We start from the raw sequence: 25,889 nt of genomic DNA, 5'->3' as shown, positions 1-25,889 counted from the left end.
TCTCAACTGAGGTTATTAGAAAACAAATCTCCAATTCACCCAAGATGCAAATACTGTGGTCTGTGATTCCAATACAGGAGCTCAAAGATATTCTGACTCCTCTATGAATCAACACTCAAAATAATAATAGCTTTTCCTGATGTTCTTTTCATCTAGAAATTTCAGAGCATCTCACAAACATCTGCCCATCTCATGGGCAGCTAATTAAGCCACATCTTTGACAGTCATCTTTTGCTTGGGGTCCTTCCATCAACTGATGACTGAGCTAGAAATAGAATATGGGCCTCCTGATTCAAGGTCTCACACTCTACGCCCACTTCCTCTCTTCACTAACCAGTCTTCAGCAGTTTGTGATGCTCCCCTGGGGCACAGTTCTTTGTAGAAGCCTGTGTATCAGATCTGCCTACTTCTTTCCTGTCATCACCTCCCACTGGATTTCTGTTTCCCTGTGTCCTGGCAACTGGGCTATGCCTTGGTTATCTGGGATGTGAGCATCATTGAAGCATCTCCAGGGATTCTTCATGTCTTTCATCCCAATTAACAGCTCCCCCACAACCTCAGGGCCATCAAAGGGCTGTGTCCTCTGGCTTATTATCCTTCGTTCTCTATCTCCAACCTCACTTCCCCTCTGCAGAAGAAGAGGAAACCACAGACTAAGAGCTTTTGGGGTAGGAATGAATGGAAATTAAAAGTCTTGTCTTTTCTCTCAGTTTGCCCTCTTGTTCCCAAGGAGGGGGCCCAGGCTGTGAACCCTGGCCCTAATGGGAGGATTAGCAAGATGAATCTTTGCTCCCATCACTCATCCTGAAGGAGTTGACTTTTAAAAAAAAGTCAGTGCAGACCCTTGATGGGGAAATCCGTCTCAGAGCCTGAGAGGGAAATAGCAGAGGGCCATCACTGGCCCAGATTTTAATTTAATTTTCAGACCAGAGTGTGAAACCATTGAGTCAGAAGAAACTCAGTTCTCCCTGTCCCCATGGTTGGCAACTAAAAGAGTAATCCTGTTTATTTACGGGAGTCCAAAAGAGATAAGCAGTGAGATTCCAAATTCATAACGCAGGGAAGGCACTGTACACACTGGTGGAGGGCTTTATTTCGTCATACTCCACCACTGTGCTTTTACCTACTGTAACTACTAGTGACCATTATATGATAATTAGCACATGCATTTTTTATAACTCCCATAGCACCACCCCAAAATAAATGATGGTATAGGGCGGGAAGGCTGCTCCTAGAGACAGCTCCTGACTCATTCATTCACTAAACACTTAGTGAACTACTTTGAGTCAGGCCTTGAGCTAGGAGCTATGAGCAGGATGGATGAGGCCCTTGGTATCACAATGCTGTAGGAGGGCTAGGCATTAAGCAAGTTTCCACGTGGGATGGGTATATTCAACAAGGAAGTGCAGTGTGTGTAAGAGGGGCACCCAACCCAATGGTGGCTGGAAGAGAGGATGTCAGTAGGCTTCCAGTAGAAGTCACTTTGAAGGTGAGATCTTATCTGTAGGCTGAGTAGGAGCTAGTTAATGGAATCCAACTTGGGGTAATTTCTCCAGAACATAAAGTTAAACCCAGAGCTGCCTCCTCATATTAACCTCCCAAGTAATTCCCAGGCTATGTCAAATACAGTGCCTCCAACTCTGCTTGTACAATGTGACAGTACCTTGGGAAAGTGTGAAACTCTATACAAGTGGAAGGTGTAATTATCGTATCCCGCTAGAGAGAGTATTTCAGGCAGGAAGATGGCATGAGGGAAATAGGTGTGAAAAATCAGGTTATTTTATTTCCATCCCAGGCCCACATCCACATCCCATTCTCCATGCCCTGGGGATGATCTGGGTCTGCTACGGGGAAATGCGCGCCTGTCTGCCTTCACTTGAGCAACAACATCCTTATCAGCTGCTGCTCTGAGGAGACACTGATGTCCTTTTGCAGGAAACTAACAGGAAAAGAAAGAAAGCCTACCACTAAATACACTTCCTGAGGGCAAAATGAAATGGCTGCTACTCTGGCTGCCTGTAGGAAAGGGCTGAATAAATAAATACATTATCCCTATTGTGTAGGCAGACTTCCTGGGGGCAAGTACTCATCTCCTCACCCCTTCTTTCTCTTCTAAAATTGGCTATCCTGCAAAAAAGCGTACAGAGGTCTTCTCTGGCTACTGAGAGGTATTGAGACATATTTATAAGTCTCCTCTTTTTCAAACGCAGAGGAAATGCAGAATTAGAAGAAGAGGAGACAAGACAGACAGGAAGAGGAACTGTATATTGCTACACATCTCTCCTTTAACCTCACAGAACTTTCCCAGCAACTTCTGCTTTGAGCCTTTCTGTGTCCAAACCTAGTAATGCCTGGGAATGTGCCCAGAGGACAAGGGGCCAGGGCTGGTGCAGCTCAGAAAATTAGGGGGCCTGTTTAAATCAGCTGCACAGGTGACTTGATTTGAAGGCAGAGGTGTAACTGTCATCATCTGTGCGTATTTATTGAGCTCTAACGGTCTAGCACCACAGCAGAAACTACTTGAGATGGTAACTCTGGATCAGGAACAGTTCTAATCTAAAGGATCCTAAGGCATTTCCTTGTGAGGGTAGTTTTTTCTTCTGCATGGAACACAGACAAAAGGAAAGAACATGTACAAATATGAGGAGAGGGAAGGAAGAGAGGGGGTGAGAAAGAGAATATTTAAGTAGATACTCCTGGCCTGAAAAGGTGAGAGAGATGAGCTATGCACTTGGATTTTGTCTTTCTACAGTGTTTTTGGTTTAAAGATCCTTTATACTTGAGGAGAGTTTTTTTTTTTCTTTCCATCTTTCTTATATAATAATCATGGGTGAGCCCGAGGAGTGACTCAAGGCCAAAATAATGGGGTTTCCTTGATTATAGTTCCTCATTTTCTCTGGCCACAGGCCAGCCGTCAATCTCCTCCCTTATAAGGAAGCCACTCAACCCAGCCCTGCTGGGTCACTCTAACCTCCTAGTAATGTTTCTTTCATGCTGCAAACTGGACTCTCTTCTTTCAATTTCCTGATTGCAAAATTGCTCTTTCTTCAGTCTCCTTGTTCTGACTACTCCCAATCCAGGTGTGAAAATTGTCTCTTGGGCACCCTTACTCCACCCACAGAGCCTAAGTAGGATCCTCCTTCCTCTCATCCTCAGTTAAGGACTAACAGCCGACCGCACAGTGACCAGCTTCTTTCAAAGGCAACAAAAGTCACACAGCCAAGTCCCTGCTCATTCTGGGCACACTTCCCTCTCTCTGGAACTTTCATGGATCCAGGCTCGATTTCCACCTATTGGAGGTGCTGCCATGATTAGCCCATCTTGCTGGTTTTGAGTATATCTTTCTTAGTATAGGTCAGGCAGGAAATTAGACTGGATCATGGTTTTGTTGGTCATATTTTATGAGCCCAGATCTGGAATTGTGGTCTGGCAAGTACAGGGTACACATGGATAAATGAGACAATATATTTGTAAATATGACCATTCTTGAAAAGTTAACTGTAGTCATAGCATATCCTTCCAGTAGCTTGGAGAAGCAACCAGATATCACACACTCATACAATGTTAATAATAATTAATGGTTACTGAGAACTTACTATCTGTCAGGTCTTTCCTGAATTATGTATATTATCTCATTTATTGCTCATAAAAGGTTTTCTTCTAGTAGCTAGAAGAGAGAGAAAACCAATCATTATATACTCAATCATAACATTAATAGTAATAACAGTTATTGTATACAGCAGGTACATAATATAAGCCAGGCCCTGAACTGAACATATTCTCTCATTTAATCTTTAAACAAAGCCTACAAGCAGGTATTATTATTATTATTATTATTATTATTATTATTATTATTATTATTATCCTAAGGTAGGCTGCTTCTAAAGTGGCACCCATGATCCCCCTCCTGGTATTTCCATCCTTGTGTAATCCCTTCTCCTTGAGTGTAGGCTGGACCTAATGACTTGTTTTTAACTAAGAGAATGTAGCAAGAATGATGGGATGTCACTTCTGTGATTAGATTGCAAAAGACTATAACTTCTGTCTTTTTAGTAGTCTCACTCTTGCAGGTCCTCTCTCTTGCCCTCTTGCTTGCTTGCTCTGATGAAGTAAGCTGCCATGTTTTGAAATGCTCTGAGAGATCCATAAGGCAAGACACTGAGGGAAGCCTTGAGTGATAGCTCATGAAGATCTAAGGCCTGTGAGCTAAAGAATCCTGCCAACAATTATATGAGTGAGCCAGGATGCAGATTCATCCCAGTTGAGCCTTAAGATGACTGCAACCTTGTGAGACACCCAGAGCCAGAGGATCCAGTTAAGCTGCATCATTATTTCTAACCCACAGAAACAGAGATAATAAATGCTGTTTTAAGCTACTAAATTTTGGGGTAATTTGTTATGCAGCAAGAGATAACTGATACATAGTTTATTGTGTAGAAGAAGAAATTGAAGTTTAGATAGGTGAATCAACTTTCCCAGAGTCACAGAGCTGTAAATAGCAGGGCCAGAATCTGAACACATTTAGGTTCAAGAGTCTGAGTTCAAGTCTATTTTCTTATGAGATTCCAAGTGACTCGAAAACTGGAGTTCTGAAGGCATTCTACTCTCTGAAATCCTTGGAGTGTAGCCATGTTTCCAGGAAATTCTTTGTGTGTGTGTAAAACAGGGATAGCTAAAAGTTTAAATGGTGCTAAGTACTTTGAGCGGCCCACTCCCTGCTGCAGAATAATGGCTGGTCCACCCATAGATCTGGTGATAGTAACCAGGGGATCTATTCAATAACACAATGGCAGGGCTAAGAGCTGCTGCCCATCCATTTTATAAGCACTCCAGCCATCTTAACTATGCTATGCAAGGTGTGTAGAGAGGTACAGACACTCTTCTTGAGGATGAAAATGCATGCATTGAGTAATGAGACGGTATGTTGTGCTATTTAAAAATCACATGACCCCCTAGAATTGGAAAGCAAGTGGTTCTCCCTGAGTAAAAACTCTCTTGCACTGACTTTTTTTTTTTTACTCTTTTTCCCATCCTCGGAACAGAGCCTTGAACATTGAAACCACAGTGCTTTGTTCCAGTATGGAAAGCAGCTTGGCACCTCCCTTTGTTGGGAGCTCCCCAGTTTGGGATGGTAAAAACATCTTCCAGAAATTTTCCCTTTGTTTATCCAGAGCTTGATGCCAGTGGTCACCTTCATGAAATCAAATGAAGATGCGCTCTTTGTCTGGTTGCAGGAACCTATTCTTTCTTGTCAGCTTTGCCCCAGTGCCAGAGCAACAGGCTTTGAGCTCAGGGAGGATTTCCAGGTGTCAGTAGAGCAATGGTCCCATAGGCTAGAACTCTAGACCCCTTCTCCTTTCAACCAGTGGCAGAGGCTGCACTTTGTTGGTATAATTGTGTAACCTGGTGTAAAGTTCACAGCCAGGGAGGTGGGGGTAGGACTCTAAGCTGGCTCAGTACTCTGAATGTGGCCTCTTGACTCTCTTACTAGCTTTTATTACCCTCTTCTCTGTGGGCCTTCTGTCTCTCTCTCCCAGCTCTCTTTTGTCTCTGTCTCTCTCTCTGTGTCTCTCTCTTCCCTCCCTTCTCTCCAATCCCTTTATCTCTGTCAGCCTCCACTTTCAGGGATCCCAAACTCAGGGAACCATCTCTTATCAAATAGTATGGCTTTGCCCCTAACTACTAGCAGCAGGCAGCTCTGCCCTCGTCTGCTTATCTGAGTGATCTTCTCCACCAGTTGTTTGCTTCTGTAATCCATTTCGAACTGTGTGTAGAAACCAGGGAGAAAAAAAAAAAAAATCCCAAAACAACCAACCAACCAAACAACCAAACAAACGAAAAGTCCCAAAATGGAGCTTTTCCCTAGTGAGACTGCCTGCCGCTTGACAAAAACGGAAATGAGAAGAGACTTGGATTCTGCTCCCCTGAAATTGATATGATGAAAAGAGGGTAGAAGTAGCAAAGAGAGCAAAAAGTAGCACCAGCACACACCAGAGCCCAAGGCAAATCATACCACTCCTAAGATACTAGGATACCACTCTGAGTCCATCATTTTCCACTTAGGATTTATAATGGCTATTTTTTGCCTTTAATATACCTGCCATCCTGGTCTTACTCAAGTGGCTCTGCACAGATACCATCTGCACCACCTCCACAGCCAGCCGTGCAACACAAAGCCGCAGACTCCCCGACTCCAGTGTTCTTGCTTTTCAAGAGGGGGCTTTGAGAGTGGTGGAGAAGCACATAACACAGGAAAGAAAAGAGAAGCCAGATGAAGTAGTTATGTTATAAGGTTACCTTATGCATGCAAAATCAAAATGTAGGGTAGAAGCAATGACCTTTCGATTACTGCATGAGCTTCAATAACACAATAGCCTCCTGTTGGATCAAAGAATGTTCCTTAAAACCTTCCTTCTTTAAGATTTTTTTCTCTTCTTACTGGGTTGTATATGTTTATTTTACATTTTTCTTCTTAACTGATTTTCACAAGGAATGGGAGTGGTAGAAATATATATATGCATGTATGAGCAAAAACATTTATGAATACTTTTTTTGGTTATGAAATAGAACAAATAGTTGACCTTTGTGGCAATTTTCCTAGTTTTGTGATAGTAATTTTCTCGAGTTACCGAACTTAGATGGCAAGTCCTCTTAGTGAGGCTGGACTAATTTTATGTTCTCTGTGGCACATAGTCACCATGGCTGTGCAAGAGCCATTATTACCCAAAGTACCATAATAATGGTCATGCCCTCTTATGATGTTATTGTTTCCTATCTGCCAGGACATTAATTACCTTCTAACTTGCTCTAAAATTGGTAGTAGGGCACACTGCCAAGACTAGGGAGAAGAAAGCTGCTGGTAATATATTTAAAAGCTCTGTAAAGGACATACTGATACCTGTCTTCTCATTGGAGCATCTTAACACTTACATGTTACTTCTTTTGTTATGGGATGTTGGTTCAGGCTTGCCTTGTGTCTTGGATTCCATCTTATCATGGTCAATGTCTGATATTTCCTTCAACTGAGTGATTCAGACATTTCTGAAGCTATTTTGGCTTTTCCACTTTCCTTTTACAGGCTTTTTATGAGTCATTGAATTGAAGGGGAGGTTATTTCTAAATTGGAACATGAGGATAAGAGAAGGGGGAGAAAAGTTCCAGAAACAAACCAGGAAAAGACTCCTTATTGTTATGTAGAGTTACTGGAGGAATAATTTCCACTTAATCTGGTGATAGAGGAATGTGGTTTATTCAAACTTGACTAAAAATATGTTAGAAAATAGACAATTTTTTTGTTGTTGTTGGATAACGAACCATGCAGTTTTAGACTCATAGTTTGCTTGCAAAGGACTGGAGGGTAAATAGAAGAGATATGGAACAATGAGTTAGCAGGAAGAAGAAAAGGGCAAAGTCCAAATTCTTGGCGCCACAGGAAGTCCCCAACCATAAAGTGACGCCCATGAGTGGAGTACCTTCTTGACTTCTCCCAATCCATCTCTGAGTGTATTTTTCATTGCCCGTGGATTTGTGCATTATAGGTAGAGTTGTGAGGAAGGTATATTTAAATTTGATTTAGAAATTGAAAGAGTAGTTAGGTTAGCATTTTGTTACTTAGGAGCAGGAAAAGTGGGTGGAAATGAAAAAGAAAAGCAAAAAGCTAATGATGGATATATTTCTAGGAGCACAAGAATTTTTATAGCAACACTAGATTTCTCAAAAGTGCCTACTGTGATTTGTACCCAAATGAATGAAAAATGCAAGCATTTACTCTTGCGCATTGTGCCAACGTGAGAAAAGAACTGCAGTTCATTCAATGGTCCTAATTTAGACTGCTAGGAAGAAGAGAAGTTTAGAAAAAAAGACAAGCTTTTAAAGTATCTGACACACATCTAGTAGGGCTATTTAAGAACTGCTGAGCATAAAAATCAAGTTGCAGGGAGCCGAATTCTCATTTCCAGAGCGTTGCAAGGGTAAAATTGCCCGTTTAGTCCAAACTTGCTGATGGCTGCCTGGTCACTTCGCAGCCAGCCAGGGTAAGTCTGGAAGCTGGAGAACAATCAATATACTACTTCAGTTTATTAACGACGTTTATAATTGCAACCAAAGTGGACTGACTTCTGCTAAATAAACGGTTATGCTTTGTGCTTTAGAATGGAGACTTCTGGAAAGAACTTCATGAAAATTTGGCACCCTGGGACCTCAAGAAAAGAAGGGGGAACTTTAATCTATATAGTGTTTTTCTCACAAGGAGTTGGAAACACTTCTTAAACACAACCTCTGGTGTTGCTGTTTTTTAAGTACTACCCTCTGGGAAAGCTAGCAGTGATAAGCTTCCTCTTAAAAGGAGGCAGCTGGAGAAAGGGGTGAGATTCCAAGAATCAACTCTACAACAAAGAGTTAACCCTCCCCCTCGGATGTGAGCGTCTGCCCCTTCCTTGCTTTCTACTGCGCAACCAAACTGTGCCCAAACTCGAACCAACCATGGCCGTCACATCCCTTGCCAGTTGACTTAACAGACACTTTCCGCAGCCTATCAGAACTTCGAACTTCCCAACTATCAACCAATTACAACTAAAGCTTCGTCTAGGACGCTCCAAGTCCGGGAGGGGGTTAATACCGGGTCCAGGAAAAGGGGCGGTAAGGAAACTATGACGGACGGCTAAAATAAGCCAATCAGAGCAGAGGGTTGCCGCCTCACTATCCAATGGAGAGGTAGGAAATGTGAAATAGGGTGGGCCTGTTGTCATGGGGGAGGTGGTGGCGCTTGGTGGCTACTGGCGGTCGAGGTAGAGACAGTGGCGCTGGAGTTGGTCGGGGGCAGTGGCAGGTGAGTTCGAGTAACGTGGGCCTGAGGTCTGGGGGCAGTCACAGTGCGGAAACTCCAGTTCGGTGCTCGGAGAGGCGAAGGCCAGCGGAGGGGGGCCTGGACTGCGGACGGGTCGGGCCGAGGCTGGGGCGGGAGCCAGGGCGGGGGCGGCGGCGGCGGCGAGTTCGCGCTGACTGGGCTGGTGGGAGAACCGCCCGACTCCTGGCCGCGGAGTTCGCGGTGGTAGGGTAGGCTGGGGCCAGACCCGAGCAGGTCAGGCTGGGAGGTCCTTTGGAACGCCCAGCTGCTCGGGTCTGGGGCACTAACCGGCAGCCGGTGTGTGAGGGGTAGGTCCCCAGGGAGACAGGCGCAGCTGGGGTCCCAGAGAGGGGGGTGACCCAGGGTGACCGGTTATGACCTGGTCGGAAGGCGGGGTGACTTGGGAATGCCCAGGACAGCTTGAATGCGAGGGAGAAGGGGAGCTCGGGAAGCCTGGGAGCGGCCCGAACGGAGAAAGCTGGTTGGGGGGTTGCGGTGCCGGGAAACTGGGAGTGGCCCGGGTCCAAGGGAGAGGGGAGACGGAGGGCGGCCAGTGTGTGGGGGACAGGGAGCGGTCGGGGTCCGAGCGAGGGCGTCGAGGAAAGGCAGGGAGAGGGCTGAGGACTCTCCTGAGAAAGGCGGCTGTCGCGAGGGAGGAGGGCTCTTGGGGAGTTAAGAGGCTGCGGGTCTTCGGAGGGTCCGACTGGTGGAGACCTTGAACAGCTTGGGGTGGAATTGGAGCGCCCTTCCCCCCACCGCTGGTCTGGGATCGGAGACCCAGGACTGGACTGGGAACTCGTGCGTCTGAGGATCCTCGGGAGACCAGGGAAAAAAATCCTCGAGGGGGTAGTCTGTGTTTGAGTCTGGGGTGAGGAGTCTAGCTGCAGAGTCGAAGTTCTCTCTGTTGGAGAGAAGTGGAGCAAAATGACACGGGGGTGGGCGGGGAGTAGTTGTTTCCTTGTAGGAAGGGAGTAGGAGATAGGGCGGAGTAGGAGGGAGCGAGAAAGTTGCTCAGGAAGAGAGTAGTGGTCTTTTGGAAGCTGGCCAGACAGATGTGAGAAATTAACATGGGGCCATTAACAGGTTATAAGGACTTCAGAAATAGAAGACGCTTAATATTGAGATGCCGTGTAGGACCAGAGAAAAGATCCTAAAAGCAAGGTTGTGACTTGAATTACAGTGCTTTAGAAAAGAAATTTGTTTTAGGACGACAGCAATAATGTTAAAAAAAAAAAAAAAAAAAGAACATTGACAGGATGGGGAATTTCAGTGGGGAAAGGGTAGGAGTAGCTTAACTAAAGAAGTAGGACCGGGAACTTGATCAGAAAGAGGAGAGACATGAAGAGGATAAGCTTACCCTCGCCAAATTAGAAGTAAGTTTGAATTCTCGTTCCACCAACTAACTTGGACAACTTAATCTATCTCTGTGCAGAAGTTTCATCTGTATAATAGGGATAACAATAGTTTCTACTTCTTAGTGTCGTTTTTTTCACATGAGTTAATATTTGTGGAACTTTTAGAATAGTGTCTGGCACAGAGAAAGCACTGGATTATTAAATGTGTAGAGGATAAAGAAAGACCTGAATTTTTTTATGCTGTTCTCAAACTTGCACCAGAAGTGATTAAATAATCCCGCCTCCAGGTGAAATACAGACTGCTGGCCCCGTCCACAGTTTCTGATTCTGTAGGTCTACGGAGGGGGCCTGAGAATTTTGCATTTATCTTATGCTTATGTTGGTCAGGGGACAACACTTTAAGAATCACTTGCTTTAATGAAAACAGTTTAATGTAGCAATTCTTGAAATACCTGCATACCCTGTTAGAGATGGGTAGAGGCAAACTGCAAAAAAGATCCTAATGTAAGGACTACCATATTTTAAGCCTGTTTTTCAAACTATGAATCATGATTTATTAGTAACTTTTAAAATCAACTTAGTAGTTTACCACCAGCATTGAAAATAAAATGAAATAGACTAGCATTGCACATGGCAGGGAAAAATACTGTTTTTGGAAATCTTGCTCATACATGTTGTATGTACTAGGTCACAATGTAAAATATATTTCTTACAGTTAAAAGAATTTGAAAAACTGTGTTGAGCCATACAGTGCAGCAAAAACAACCCTTCAGTAGGGGCATCTAGGAACCGGGTTTTTTATCTATCTATCTACCTACCTATCTACCTATCTATCTATCTTTTTGTGGTAATTCTTTCTCAGGTGGTATACATTCTATTAAATTTCTTCAGTTTCTGATTTGGTTTCTTCTGTGTTTGCCTTATCACATATTGTGTTGGGCCTCTTTTTAGATATTGATACTATTTGGCATGAGGACCAAAGGGAATTTGAGGCAGAGAAACAAAATAGAGTGGTGTTTCTCCAGCGTGGTCCACTTTTGTTCCACTCATGCTTTCTTATATACCCTTTCTTTTTTACCACTCTACTGTCAAACACTGTAACAAACCTAAGTATACACAGACATATTGACAGTAAACAGCCAACACTGAAACAGACTGGTTTGAGAACAGTTCATGTATAGAGAATAAGCGAAAACCAAGTAAGACGTTTCAAAAGAGAAAAGCAAAAAGGTGTTTCCTTTGTAGAGAGTAAAGGTATTTTAAGGCTTTTCATGGCCCTAATACAAAATATGTACTGTAGAAGCATTTTTAAGAGAACCAGATATACTTTACTTGTGTATTTTAGATTTCTAGGTTTTTAAAGGGAGAAGAAGTAGTGATAACACTCTACTGTAGAATGCACCTGGGATAGAATCTTAACTACAAAAATAGTTGATTAAGCAGGAGCTTTTGTTGTGATGGTTTTCTCCCTTGAGGATGAACTGAATGTGGCATATGTTGTAAATTGAACTTGTTTGAGGGACCTAACTAATCTACAATAATTTTAAGCTATATTAAGAATATATGTGTATGTTTTGTGCTGTTTTTGGTTTGATTTTTCTTCTATTAAAAAACTAGATGGTTTATATTTAGAAATAGTTGATTTGTATCTGTTTTTATGGATGTAAAAACAGAGAAAGTAAGACTGAAAACTGAAAGTTCTTACAGCTCCCCATTAATCCAGAGGATTTATGTAACCTTTTCACTAGTGTTTTATGAAACTATGAAGAAACTTACGGAGTAGCTTTGCATCAAAAATTTTAGATAATTTTTTTCTTTTTCAAAAATAAATCTTAGTTTTATTTCAGATCATTATGTTAAAATTTTAATTTTTGTTTGGAAGACTGCAAAACATGTAATCATTGCATGTTTGAGTTGAGAAGCATAAGTAGTCTTTCATAAAACAAATTTACTAATTTTTTTGTGAAAAAAGTTCCAAGGATGAAAGCTTTTGAATTCCTTATATTGAGTTAAATGGAGTATCCCTACCACCAAAGTGGTTGTTCTCTAAGTCACTGTACTGTTGGTGGGCATATTTGTGTAGATCATTCAGTTCTTTGCTAACTGATAGTGGAATGTAAAATCTTTATAATCGTGTGTGGGAAAAATATAAAAGTTCCTTCATAATTGTGAACATTAACCAGTTTGATTACTGACTTGCTTTTTAATAAATGGACTTTATTCACTTGACTTATTATTCACCCATAATTTAATCATCTTATCTACAAATAGCTCTGATTGCTCAACCCTTTTTATAGTGAGATTTGTTAATCTGTAGTTGAATAAATGGTGGTTTTTAAATCCCAAAGAAACTGCTCCTGACTACATTTTAGTGAGGCTGAATTTCACATTTCATGGGTTATTCAGGTAAATGATTTAAAAAGTGGAAGTTCAATTAACACTAGTTAATTAAGTTTATTTTCTATTTCTGTAAAGTGTTATTTTCTTTTATAAACAGCTTCTGATCTGCTTTCTCTGATTCTTGCCCTCTGACTACCCATATGGTAAATCCTAATGGAAATATTGGTGCCTGAAAATCTAGTTCTGTAAGAGTACGAAACCCCTGTGCCTGGTTTTTAGTTTGCTGGGAGAATTCCTTTTATCAGAAAAGGTCTCTTGGTAAACTTATTACCTTAAAAAAAATCTTTTATTAGAGTACTTGGAAAGTTACATTTTATTTTGGATTTGCTAAAATACATCTATTGTGTTTAATAAATTATGATTTTTTCTTTTGCTCTCTGGACTGTGAATGATTATTCTAATTGGTATTTTGTCATCTCTTTAAGAGGGATAATAATATTTTGAAATATTTTCTTTTTGTTCCAAATTTTGTGCTCACATTGTTCAACTAACATGTTTATATGGACTTGGCATTTCATTCTCCTTTGTTGTGCTTACTTGCTTGTGGTTCCACTAAACTAAACTAAGGGTACACTAAACTAAGGGTAGCTTCCTCAAGATGTTTGCCTGGACACTGGTGTAATTAGTGTGAATTTTCAACTTTTTGAAATTCACAGGTGGCCATTTCCGATAAAGTCTGCTACATTCAGAGTGAAGAACTCCTTTTTGTCCCTTGGCCTATCCCCTTACGTGGATGCCTCAATTTGTTATGTGTTATGATATGTCAATTAAATGCATTCCTTTCAAAAAATAAATAAATTTTTATTTGTATGAAATGTATCTTGAGTTCTGCATTTCTGAACACTTACATATGATTTTTTGGACATATTGTAGTCCTTAAATTAAAAATTTTTGCTATCTTTTTTTATCTTGACATAAAAAAAATCTTATATTTGCAAAGAAATATACTTTTTTTTGCAAATAAAAGAAAATTTGTAAAGAAAATTTATATTCAATCATATAACATTGGAAATCTCATTATTAAAGATAGAAGTTCTATATTAGGCTTTAGGATGTTCAGATCTGAGACATAGGTCCTTATAAATAGGATGTCATTATGGTATTGCTGTATATTTTTGAAAATATAAAATATGCACTTGGAAATCTTGGAGCAGAAGGAGGTTTGAGACTAAGGGAGAATGAGGAGAATATGGACGTGTGTTTAAGGAGTCTGGAGCATCTACAGGAAGTATGTCTAGAGGAGTGAGCCATTCTTGGCAGTTTTCCTGGAGTGACATATGTAAAGGAGGATGATCCTATTTGCAGCAGTCTCACATGGACGTATTTTTCATTCGGCTTGCTATGATTCTTCTTTTTTTTGTCTTCCACTCAGGAAAGCATGTTAGAATACAAATAAATAGACTGAGAATTGCTAGTCCTAGAGAATGGAAGCCTGGGCAAGGATCATGTGGGTTTAGAATGCTGGACACTTGTCTCTGTTTCTCCAGCTCTTGGGAATAGGTGCCCAGCAGTTACAACTGGGCCAATCCCTTCCCACTTGTCCTTTCCAGTGGAGTCTGGAATTAGGCAGTAGGAAGAGATTCCTAGTCATTTTAAATGGATTAATCAAGTCAATAATTAATGTTCAGTGATTTCCCTTCTCTCCCTACCAAAACTCTTTCTCCCTACTTGCGTGCTGATACATTACATTCAGGATCAGAGTCTTGAGTTCTCTGATTAGATAGCAAAATCTTAATTGTGGTAATTTGTTTATGTTAAGGTGTATATAGTTAATTGGGAAAACGATGATTATCAGATTTTTTCCAATTTAGTTAGTGAAGAAGAGGGATTTAAAGTAGTAAAACACTGCTTGGCTCCTGAATAAAGGCAAAGTCAGGGAAGTCAAGAACACAGAAAAAACCAAAATTCATATCTTTATTTTTAAGATTGACTTTGGCTACCTTCAATCTTACAAAAGTAAAAGTGTACTTTTGTCCTGGTCAGTTGTGTACAAGTACTTGTTAGGTACCTTTCATGTGGTGCTGCTTTGCATAATTTATGAGGGTTTATTTACTTAATTATTTTAATATAGCCAACTTTGTTGTAAGGAACTTTATCTCCAAGTATTATTTAATCAAGGTAAACTTTTTTTTTCAACCTAGAATCTCATAGAACCATAGAATAGCCTGATGACAACAGAAGTATATTTGTAACTACCATATTATGAAATTGAAAAAAGCATTATTTGTGTTCTGAGGAAGAATGATAGAATGGAAAAAATCCAAGTTTTATAATTGTATGACCATGTTTTTGAATCCTTGCTCTGTCATTTACTATTTGACTAATTGGGCAGTTTATTAAACATCTCATAGCCTCAGTTTTGTCATCTATAAAGTGAAGCTTATACTATCCTCCTTAATGATGTTGAGAATAAAAGAATGAGGCTAATATTTTATCATGTGGGCACAGGTGTATCTCTAGCATATTACCTGATCCTCTTCCAGGTATGTATAAGTTTTCATTAACAGTGGGAACTGTTAACTCTACTGCTAGAAAAAACAATTGAACATTATAGATTAAATGATTCAAAATTAGTTCTAAATGCCAGTTAGAAAGGATCTGTTTGTCTTCCCCTGCAGTTAATACATTCCTCTTCACTATTCAAGTAGAATTAGGTTTTATTTCGTAAGTTAAGTCCTGTACCTCTCTTAGTTAAGGATTTGAGCAAAGGTGAAAGAAAAATCTTTTTACATCTGCAGAAAGATGTTAAAAGCTATATTATCTCTTAAATTGTCTCTGATGAAAGCAGCTGTATGATTTCCATAATATTCATGACGTAATGGACTTTCAGTTTCATCAATGAACATAATTTTTGAATGGTTAATTATTTAAAGAGTAGATTAATTCTTATTTTTGAAAATTATTCATTATTGGTAGTATGAAAAGATGATATTTCCTATGATAGCCAAGTCTTCCTTACTCTTACACTATTTATGGTACTAAATAGTGTATTTAAAATATTGGCAAGAAAATGAACTGTAAATGTTAATTTGTGTGACTGGTCATCATTTCTAAAAATGTTAACATTAACGTGGTTCATCAAAAGCTGTTTATTTCTTTTTTTTTTTTTTTTAACTTTTTTATTGACTTATAATCATTTTACAATGTTGTGTCAAATTGCAGTGCTCAGCACAATTTTTCAGTCATTCATGGACATATACACACTCATTGTCACATTTTTTTCCTCTGTGAGTTATCATAACATTTTGTGTATATTTCCCCGTGCTATACAGTATAATCTTGTTTATCTGTTCTACAGTTTTGAAATCCCAGTCTATCCCTTCCCACCCTCCACCCCCCTGGCAACCACAAGTCTGTATTCTCTGTCTATGAGTCTATTTCTGTCCTGTATTTACACTTTGTTTTTGTTTGTTTGTTTTTGTTTTTGCTTTTTAGATTCCACATATGAGTGATCTCATAAGGTATTTTTCTTTCTCTTTCTGGCTTACTTCACTTAGAATGACATTATCCAGGAGCATCCATGTTGCTGCAAATGGCATTATGTTGTCAGTTTTTATGGCTGAGTAGTATTCCATTGTATAAATATACCACTTCTTCTTTATCCAGTCACCTGTTGATGGACATTTAGGCTGTTTCCATGTTTTGGCTATTGTAAATAGTGCTGCTATGAACATTGGGGTGTAGGTGTCATCCTGAAGTAGGATTCCTTCTGGATACAAGCCCAGGAGTGGGATTCCTGGGTCATACGGTAAGTCTATTCCTAGTCTTTTGAGGAATCTCCACACTGTTTTCCATAGTGGCTGCACCAAACTGCATTCCCACCAGCAGTGTAGGAGGGTTCCCCTTTCTCCACAGCCTCTCCAGCATTTGTCATTTGTGGATTTTTGAATGACGGCCATTCTGACTGGTGTGAGGTGATACCTCATTGTAGTTTTGATTTGCATTTCTCTGATAATTAGTGATATTGAGCATTTTTTCATGTGCCTTTTGATCATTTGTATGTCTTCCTTGGAGAATTGCTTGTTTAGGTCTTCTGCCCATTTTTGGGTTGGGTTTATTTTTTTCTTATTGAGTCATATTAGCTGCTTATATATTCTGGAGATCAAGCCTTTGTCGGTTTCATTTGCAAAAATTTTCTCCCATTCCGTAGGTTGTCTTCTTGTTTTACTTCTGGTTTCCTTTGCTGTGCAGAAGCTTGTTAGTTTCATTAGGTCCCAAAAGCTGTTTATTTCTTAATGATATCTTTCTCTTATATTCTAGCTTAATTTTAGAAACCATGCAGTTTGGTATTTTATCATATTGTTGAAGATTTTTAAAAATCTTATCTTATGATGTTAGATTTAATCTCTTCATAAAGCTGTAAATTGTTTGAAGTAGAGTTTATCTTTTTTGGTATTTTCTGACATACATAAATGTACTGAATGAATGGTGGGAAGACCTTGATTGGAGGCTGAGTTTATGACATCACCTAAATGAACTTCGATTGCCTGAGTTCAGATCTAATTCTACTTCCTTAGGCAAGTTAATTTAGCTTCAGTTTTCTCATCTGTAAAGTAAATTGCTTTGAGAATTATATGAGATAATTTGCATACAGCGTCTATCACAGTACTTAGCTCATAGTAAATGCTTAGTAAATGTTACCTACTGTTGTAAGGATCCAGAATTGCAAATAGGAGGTAAAGTGAATAAATCAGATAGGAGGCAAAAGATTTTTCTGTGTTTTTTGCATGAACTGTGAAAGAGTATTAGTGAACTATGAAACCGAATCTTCATTTAGACATTCAAAGCAATCTTGAATTCTTCTTGACCCTGTTGTGTTATGTTTAGTCCAGTTTGTGGAAAAACTTGAATCTTTCTTTCAGCTGTGTTTTTTTGCTTTTCAGTCACAGTTAATTCTTAATTATTTACACTCAGATTAGTGTTGTTTTAACTAATCCCTGAATTCTTTTGGATTATGTAGTGCAGCTATGGAACCTCTTAGATAAATTTTTCACTAGACTTGACTCTACTTTATTTAATATTTAAGTGTTGAATCTCCTTGGCATTGAATATCCCAATTAGCAGTTCTTAATCTGTTACCTGCAGCTCTTTTGATTTGGGGTGGATATTTTCTGCAATTAGTAAAGCATTCTCAAATCCATTTGCTCATGAAGTATTATCTGTAGACAAAGGTAATAAGTTCTAAATATATATATGCCTATACAGTTATATATATATTTAGAATTGATTACTGTTGTACATATATACACATATACTTATATATTTGAAGAATATATATTTTCAAATAAATGTTGAGATGAATTTTTTAATCTTTTTATTTAGACTGAATTTATTGTGGCTTTGGCTGTTTTCACTATTTGTTCCATCAGTGGATGCTGAAAATTCAGTTATTACCATGTAGGGATCAGTTAATATTTTGACTTTTAGAAAGGTTCATCATACTTAAAAGCTCTCACCTTACTTTTTCTACTCTTTTCTTACCCAAATGTGCCAATTCTGAAACCCTAGTATACTTCTGTTCCCACAGCATAGCATATGCATTTTTGGGGACAATTTTATTCAGGTATAATTGATACATAATGAAATTGCACATATTTAAAGTATACAGTTTGACTGAGTTTTAAAAATCTCTATGTATACCACAATCAAGATAAGGAATGTTACTTACCACTCTAAAAATTTCCTTGTGCCCCCTGGTAATCCATCTCTCCTTTTCCACTCCCACTGGTAACAAACTGCTGTCATTATAGTTTGCATTTTCTAGAATTCTATATAAAGAGAATTGTATGATGTTTACTCTTGAGAGGGAAGTCTCGTGTCTTTCATTCTGTCTAAATAGCTTAAGGTTCATCCATATTATTTTGTGTATCAGTAATTTGTTCCTTTTTATTGCTGAGTACTGTTCCAATATATGATATATCACAGTTATTAAAATCTATAATGCTAACATGGGGTTGTTTCCAGTTTTTGGCTATTCAAATAAAGCTGTGAACATTCTTTTTCATTTTTGCACAGATAGGTGTTTTCATTTCTCTTGGGTGTATATCTAGTAGTGGAATTGCTGGGCCATTGGTAACTCAGTTTCCAAAGCAGCGATACCATTTTATATTCCCATCAGCAATGGGAATGAGCATTCTAACTTCTCCACATCCTCACCAACATTTGTTAATATCTGTTTTTTGATTAAGTCATGCTTGTGGATGAGAAGTGATAATTCATTGTGGTTTTGTTTTGCATTTTCCTGATGGCTGTTGATGTTGAGAATTTTTCTATGGGTTTATTGACCATCTGTATATTTTTGGAGAAATACCTATTTGAATCTCTTACCCATTTAAAAAATGGGTTGTCTTTTTAAGTTATGAGTTTTTTAAAAATCTATTTATTCTGAATATATATCCTTTATCAGAGATATGATTTGCAAATATTTTCTCCCAACATGTGGCTTGTATTTTCACTCTCTTGATGGTGTCCTTTGAAGCACAAAATTTTTTTATTTTGATAAAGCAGTATGTTTGTACTTTTGGTATGGTATCTATGAAATAATTGCCTAATCCATGGTCATGACTATTTATGCCTATTTTTTCTTCTAAGAGTTTATACTTTTAGCACTTAACAGTTAGTTTTATTATCCATTTTGGGTTAATTTTTGTGTATGGTGCGGCTAAGGGGCCCAACTTAATTCTTTACATGTGGTTATCCAGTTGTCTCAGCACCGTTTATTGAGACCATTACTTATTTTTTTTTTTTCAATTTTTATTTATTTATTTTTTGGGGGGGAGGTAATTAGGTTATTTATTTGTTTATTTTTTTAATGGTGGTACTGGAGAATTGAACCTAGGGCCTCATGCATGCTAAGCATGCACTCTACCACTGAACTATACCCTTTCCCGGAGACCATTACTTTTTGTTTATTGGCTTCTTAGGCAAGTTTAATGAAATTCTCTGCTTTGTTACTAATTCTTCGAAGTGGCAATTTGTTGGCTTTTGGGTCTAGTGTCACAGTTGGGGTCATGGTGCTGAGGGAAGCAATTACGAATTGCAAGAAAGGGTTATAAATGAACCCACTGATATAAATATACAGTTGTCTAATTTCATCTTTACATTACTTGAAACTTGACTATTAAATGAAGTACAGCTGCCATTTTTCTGCCTACTGGGAAGGCTTGTATCCATAGTTTTACAGAAGCTTCAGTGCTGGACCATTTAATGGAAATAAGGGTCAGCTTTTTGAATATGTGACTTAAAGGAAAAAAAAATTGTGTCATATCTCTCCTTCCCCCTCTTCTCTCCCCTTTTCCTCTTTAAACTCACCTACCTTATTACCTTTTTATCTTAAGAAGACTTTTTGGATTATTAACACATATCCTTTTTCTGAAGGAAGATCATAAACTAAGGCTTTATTTTTTAAATTGGAAATTCAAGAAAATGTTCTATAATGATGACTGAAAACATTATAGAGAAATTATAAGTATTTTTATTAAACTTGCTAAATTTAAGATCCAGAATTAATATCAATAATATCAAAGTTTTCTTTTCCACATAATCCTAGTTGAAGATTGAAATAGCATGGTATTTTTCTTTTTATTTAAAAGTTAATAAAGTAAAAATACAATTATTTAACAACTTGTGAGATTTACTTAGCATTTTGTAACTTATTCTTTATTGAACAATTAACCCTAAACTGGGCTTTTGACTTTTTTCCTATGTCATAATAGACATTAATGATTGTCTTTTGGAGGTCTTATAATAAGCAAAGGGAAAAGTATACCTCTTTTACAGAGTATTTGGATTTTGTGTCTCATCTCTATTTGTAGAGTTCTGTTTCTTTAGAATATGAGGCCAGTACTTTGCCAAGTAAGAACTAATTTCCTGGGAAATCAGGTTGCTGGCTTGACCTCTTGCTGTGCCTTTCCCTTCTTTTGTTGCTTTGTAAAAGAACTGAGCTCAGTCCTGTGGAAAATCACTAAATCATCTAATTATTTTCTCTAGCTCAAATTAAACATGATTGGTATATATTTGCATTGTACTGAATTCTGTAACTTTTTCTTATTTTAGATTTGTTAGCATATCCCAAAGGACTTTGACTTCATTTGATAAGTTGGCAGTTCGTAACTGAAAGAATACTAATGGTGTGTTCCTTTAATGAATGTTCTTATTCTTTTGGTCTTTTTTTTTCCCCTCCAGTAGGCGTCATTAGTTAGGGGTATCTACTTGTGTTCTCACAATGAAGCCCAGACACTTGTGAAATATAATCCTAGTTTCTATGATGTTGACCCCTAGTTACTATTTTATAATGATATCAACATTTATTGTCTCTAATTTTTCCTCATGCATATATATTTTACTAAATACATAATTTTAAAACCTGCTTTTATTAACATACATTTTAATATCTTTACAATTATTTGGAAACAGTTTAAAACAGCTGAGGAATATGCCAATAATGGATATATTATCATTTATGTAACCAGTTTCCATAGTGTTCACATTTAGATTATTAATTTCTAATTATTATAAACAAAACTTCAGTCAATATTGCTAAACCCATATTTTTGTCCACATTTCTATATTCCTTTTTGGGGAGGGGTGGGAGAAGTTAATTAAGTTTGTTTATTTAATGGAGGTACTAGGGATTGAACCCAGGACCTTGTGCATGCTAAGCACATGCTGTACTACTGAGCTATGCCCTCCCCCCCACATTTCTGTATTCTTAGGATAGATTCCTATAAATGGAATTATCCAAAGTATGCATACATTGCACAGTTGCTCTCCAGAAAGGTTGTATTAAGTTACATTTCCATTAGTAATGCGTGAGATTGAAACGCGTTGATTTTTGGGGAGTGGTAATTAGGTTTATTTTTTTATTTAAATGGAGGTACTGGGGACTGAACCCCAGACCTCGTGCATGCTAAGCATGTACTCTAATGCTGAGCTATACTCTCCCCCAAGATTGAGATATATACCTTTGCCATTTTAAAATAGTAACTAATTTCATAGGGAGAAAATAGTACCTGGTTTCTGAGATTTGAATTTATTTGATCACTAGTGCAATATTTTAAATATGATCATAAACCTTTAAATGTCCCCCCCACCTTTTTTTTTTCTGGAGTGACCTCCAATTGTTACATGGAATCTAGGGATGGATAATATTCAGAGCTGTGACTTAATTTATATAAATGATCAGCAAAAAGTTGTTTAATGTCCCTTTCAATTTAGTTTTCCCTTCTTCCCTGCAACAACTTTCTGATTGTCTGTTTTTGAATTTCATACAAATGGAATAATACCGTATGTGCTCTTTTTATCTGATATCTTTTGCTTAACATGTTTTTGAAATTCATTTTGTTTTGTACATTTTTTAAAATTAGGTTAACCATAACCAATAGAAAATTACAGCAGTGGTACACTCTCTTAAATAAAATGCCATTAATGCATTTTTTAAATTCTGTAAACCAGTTTGTTAACTGTTTAATTTACCTCAAGTCCAGTTTTTATCTCCCTAAGGCACTGTTTCCATCACAGTAGGCATTTTAAGCCAGTCTTATTTTTATATATGAGTAATTTCTGGAGAGAGCACTCTACTCAGGATGCAGATGGATCAAGAATGCATAAGAAAAAATATATAAATATATTCAAATACATTTTAGAGTTTCTGTAGGAGTATCACTTAATGAAACCGTGGGTTTTATTTGCCTCTTAAAAGCACCAATTAAAAAAATTTCTCAAAAGTTTATATTGTGGCAAGAAAGTTCAAGTAAGTTACTAAACAAAAAATAAGGTTAAATTTCAGAATAAAAATTATCTTCAACTAGGGGTTTAAAATGCGTTTTAAAATGAGGCAGAATTTTAAGAAAATAAAAATAAGACATCCTCATTGAACAATAAATTCAAATCATTTTTGTAAACAACAGGTAACTTCCTAGGTGACATAGTATTCCATTTTATGAATATACTGCACTTTGTTTTTCCATTCTCCTGTTGATAGACATTTGCATTATTTCAGGGTTTTGCCTGTTATGGATAAGACTGCTGTAAACATTCTTGTACAAGTCTTTTTGCTAACATATGTTTCATTTCTCTTGGTTGAATACCTTACAGTGGAATTGTTGGGTCATAGGGGTAGATGTATGTTTAACTTTATAAGTAATTGCTAAATGGTTCTCTGCTAGCAGTGTATGACATCCAGTTGCTCCATGTCTTTGCCACCACTTGGGTTGTTAGTCTCTCTGTCTTCTAGCCATTCTAGTGGGTATAAAGTGGTATGTTAGAATGGTTTTAACTGCCATTTAATTTGCCAGTAAAGGTGTTGAGCACTTATTTTCTTTTGTTAAAATCTTTTACAAAGGCAAATTTGCCAGTTGATAGTAAATGCTTTAATAAAGGGTTCAGTTCAGGGTTCAGACTTATTAATCTGATTATAAGACCACAGAGTAATTTGTAATTAAAAGTAAAATAAAAAACATTTCAAGTAGAAGATTTTTCAGAAGTTCCATATCATAGTGATAAGGCGTGCAGGTTTCTTGGAGTTAAGTAAATATTTGCTGTTGATTAATATTTGTGAGAACTTTGACTGATAAGTAAATGATTCAAAAGAAATACTTCAGACTGTTTTGTAGAGCTGCTTTTTGATTTTGGCGTATTGAATCATTGATCCAGGAACATTAAAATTGCATAATCTGGCTTGAAAACTATTCTGTATTTGAGTCATACTTGAGAACTGATAGTCTAGGAAGGGTATCAGGTGATAATAATAATAATAATAATAATAATAATACTAGCAGCACCTAATGCTCGTATTCCAGGCATTGCTCTTAAGTGCTTCACATGCACTAATTTAATCATCACGATAACCCCTATGAGAGTAGGTACTACTTTTATCCTTATTTTCCATTTGAGTAATCTGAAGTACAGAGGTTAAGCAATTTGCCCCAAATCATAGAGCAAGTGGTGAACTCATATTCTTACCCCTCAGTGCTAAGGTAATTAAATCAAATACAATCAGTTTTGCATTCTTAAAAGATTTTTTTGATGTTCTTTATAGAGAACGTCATTGTATGGTAGTTGGTGGCCAGAGTTTAAATTGGGATTTCTAAGTTTGCAAATAGGTTCTCTACCTGCCTTTCTCTCTTCACTATCAACACTCCTGTCATGTATCCCAGAGTGGTGATTTACGGAAGGAAAGTTTTATCTGAATTAACAGATGGAGGACAACCCTAGTAACCTGAGATTGAGTGCTTTCCTAGAGAAAATGTCATTTCTCTTTATACCTTAATTGAGTCTTGGAATTGGAGCACCTATTTTCAGACAGTCTTCAGCAGTGTTTGTTTAACTGGTCTTTGTAAAAATCTCTAAATGTAAATGTTTAACATCATCTGGAAACAAACAGAGTGAGATAGGAGGTTGATGGAACTTGTGCCTGAAAAATGTTGGACCTAATAACAGCACTAAATACTTGATATTCGTATATACTTACGATGTGTTGACACAGGAATCGCAGTTCTTAGAATTCTTTTCTTTCTTTCTGAATCCGCTGCATATTGAAACCGTGAAACTCTTTGTCACTAGTTTGGGCTTAGACAAGATTAATCTTTGAGGAGAGGGCTGTATTTTTGTCCAATTTCCTTGAAAGAAGGTTTGGAGATAGAAGAAAATAAAAGAAGTATTGGCTTTTTCCTTCACCACATCTTTTGTGGCTTCCTCCACTTCTAATTTGGTGTCATTGTTGATATTATGGGTAAAATAAAGAAGTTGGGGTGGATGAGAAGTGTTTTGTGTATATTAAATGAGAGAATGTAAATTCTTGAATGAATTAATCATTAGATACGGGTTTATTTTCTGTGCTGTCACACTATAATTTGGCTAAATGTTTTAGTTTCTCTGGGTCTTTGTTTCTTTTTTAACAAAGTGAAGGCATTGGATTAGATGATCTTTTAAGTTTTTTTTGATGCTGAAATATTTAAATTATTCTAAAACTTATACTGACTAATACAATGAATATAATTCAATTTTTTTCATATAGAAAAGAAGTAGTACCAACATCATTTACTGAGTAGCATCCATCCCTCACTGATCTACAGTGAAGATCTTGAGTTAACATGTCATATTCTGCATGCACGTACGCCTGTTCTTATGCTCTGTTTGCCTTTCCCTGAGCCAGTACTACACTGCCTTTACTTACTGTCACTTTATAATAAATTCAGATATCTGGTATGGTGAAGCCTCATTCTTCCACTTTGTTATTCTTTAAAATTATCTTGATTTTTTTTCTCTCTGTTAACTTTAAAAATCCTGTGATTTTTGTGTGTAATACTGTCATACTGCTCAGTAATCAATACCTTCTTACTGAATGAGTATAATGAACAACAGCCAGCTAGGCTCTATAAAGCTTATGGATAACAAAGTGTGAACAAATTAATGCCAGTAAAAATATGACTCTTGACTTTTGAGAATACCGCTAAAATACTTGGCTTTTCCTTTTGGAAATGTTTAATTAAATTACTTTGAACCTTGGGCTGGGTGTAATACTAAGTATCTTGAATGCTCCCTTCTTCCCCACCTCATTTCATACTCCCTTTGGATTACAGTTTTGGAAAGAGTAAGTAGGATTTTTGAAAAATTGTTATTTAGACAGATAGTTTAAAACCACCTTGAAAGTCATGATAAATTCCACATGAAATTGATGAAACATTTTTAATGAGCACCTTTTACTTTAAAAGTAGTTGTCTACATAAGATCCATAATTTGGAATTCAGACCTAGAAAGGACATTTTCATTTACTTGAAAATATTTCATATTTTTATGTATATAGTGGATGAAGTTTAGTTCTATATCACACTCACTGAAAATTTTGTTTTCCTATTTCCTAACTACCATTATCAAACATTGCAGTAGAACTCTGTAGTTCCTCATGCTCTAGCTGCATTGGTCTTTTAACTTCCTCTCCTTATAAACCCTTTACTTTCTTGCTTTTTGTCTTCTCGTTAAGTTTGTTTGATCTGCTTTGAATGCTTTTTTTTGTTACCCTTCCAAGCCATAATAGAACCACCTTCTTATATAAGGGCTTTCTTATTCATCACTTTCTCTACATTTTGTCTCTTTCTCTTTTGATTCCATAGCACTTTGTACCAATATTTTATGACATATTATCTGCTCTGCATTATCATTAAGTATACATCTTTCCCCCTAAGTAGATTATGTACATACTGGGAACAGGATCCTTGTCACTTTGACTTATTCTTTGAAACTCCCATAGCTGCCTGTCACAGTTTCTTGCATGTCATGTGTCCTCAGTG

At 37.5% G+C, this 25,889-nt stretch overlaps 1 protein-coding gene across 8 annotated transcripts in view; it reads left to right on the top strand.

Annotated features, from left to right (window-relative positions):
* The first annotated feature begins 8,697 nt into the window (after nt 1-8,697).
* The window catches only part of NUMB (NUMB endocytic adaptor protein), a 157,450-nt gene continuing 140,258 nt past the window's right edge, over nt 8,698-25,889 (top strand). For 2 of the 8 annotated variants that reach the window (XM_032482320.1, XM_032482317.1), the window contains exon 1: nt 8,743-8,827. The gene's annotated coding sequence lies outside the window, so the exon portion shown is untranslated. Of the gene's footprint in view, nt 8,828-8,997; nt 10,219-25,889 lie in introns of those variants that run through there. The other 6 variants (XM_032482321.1, XM_032482318.1, XM_032482325.1 and 3 more) reach the window with 4 other exon arrangements.

This window comes from Camelus ferus, chromosome 6 (assembly GCF_009834535.1).
Source record: "Camelus ferus isolate YT-003-E chromosome 6, BCGSAC_Cfer_1.0, whole genome shotgun sequence".
NCBI lineage: Eukaryota > Metazoa > Chordata > Mammalia > Artiodactyla > Camelidae > Camelus > Camelus ferus.
Note: the sequence above shows the minus strand (reverse complement) of the source record. Positions and strands in the feature narration are given on the sequence as shown.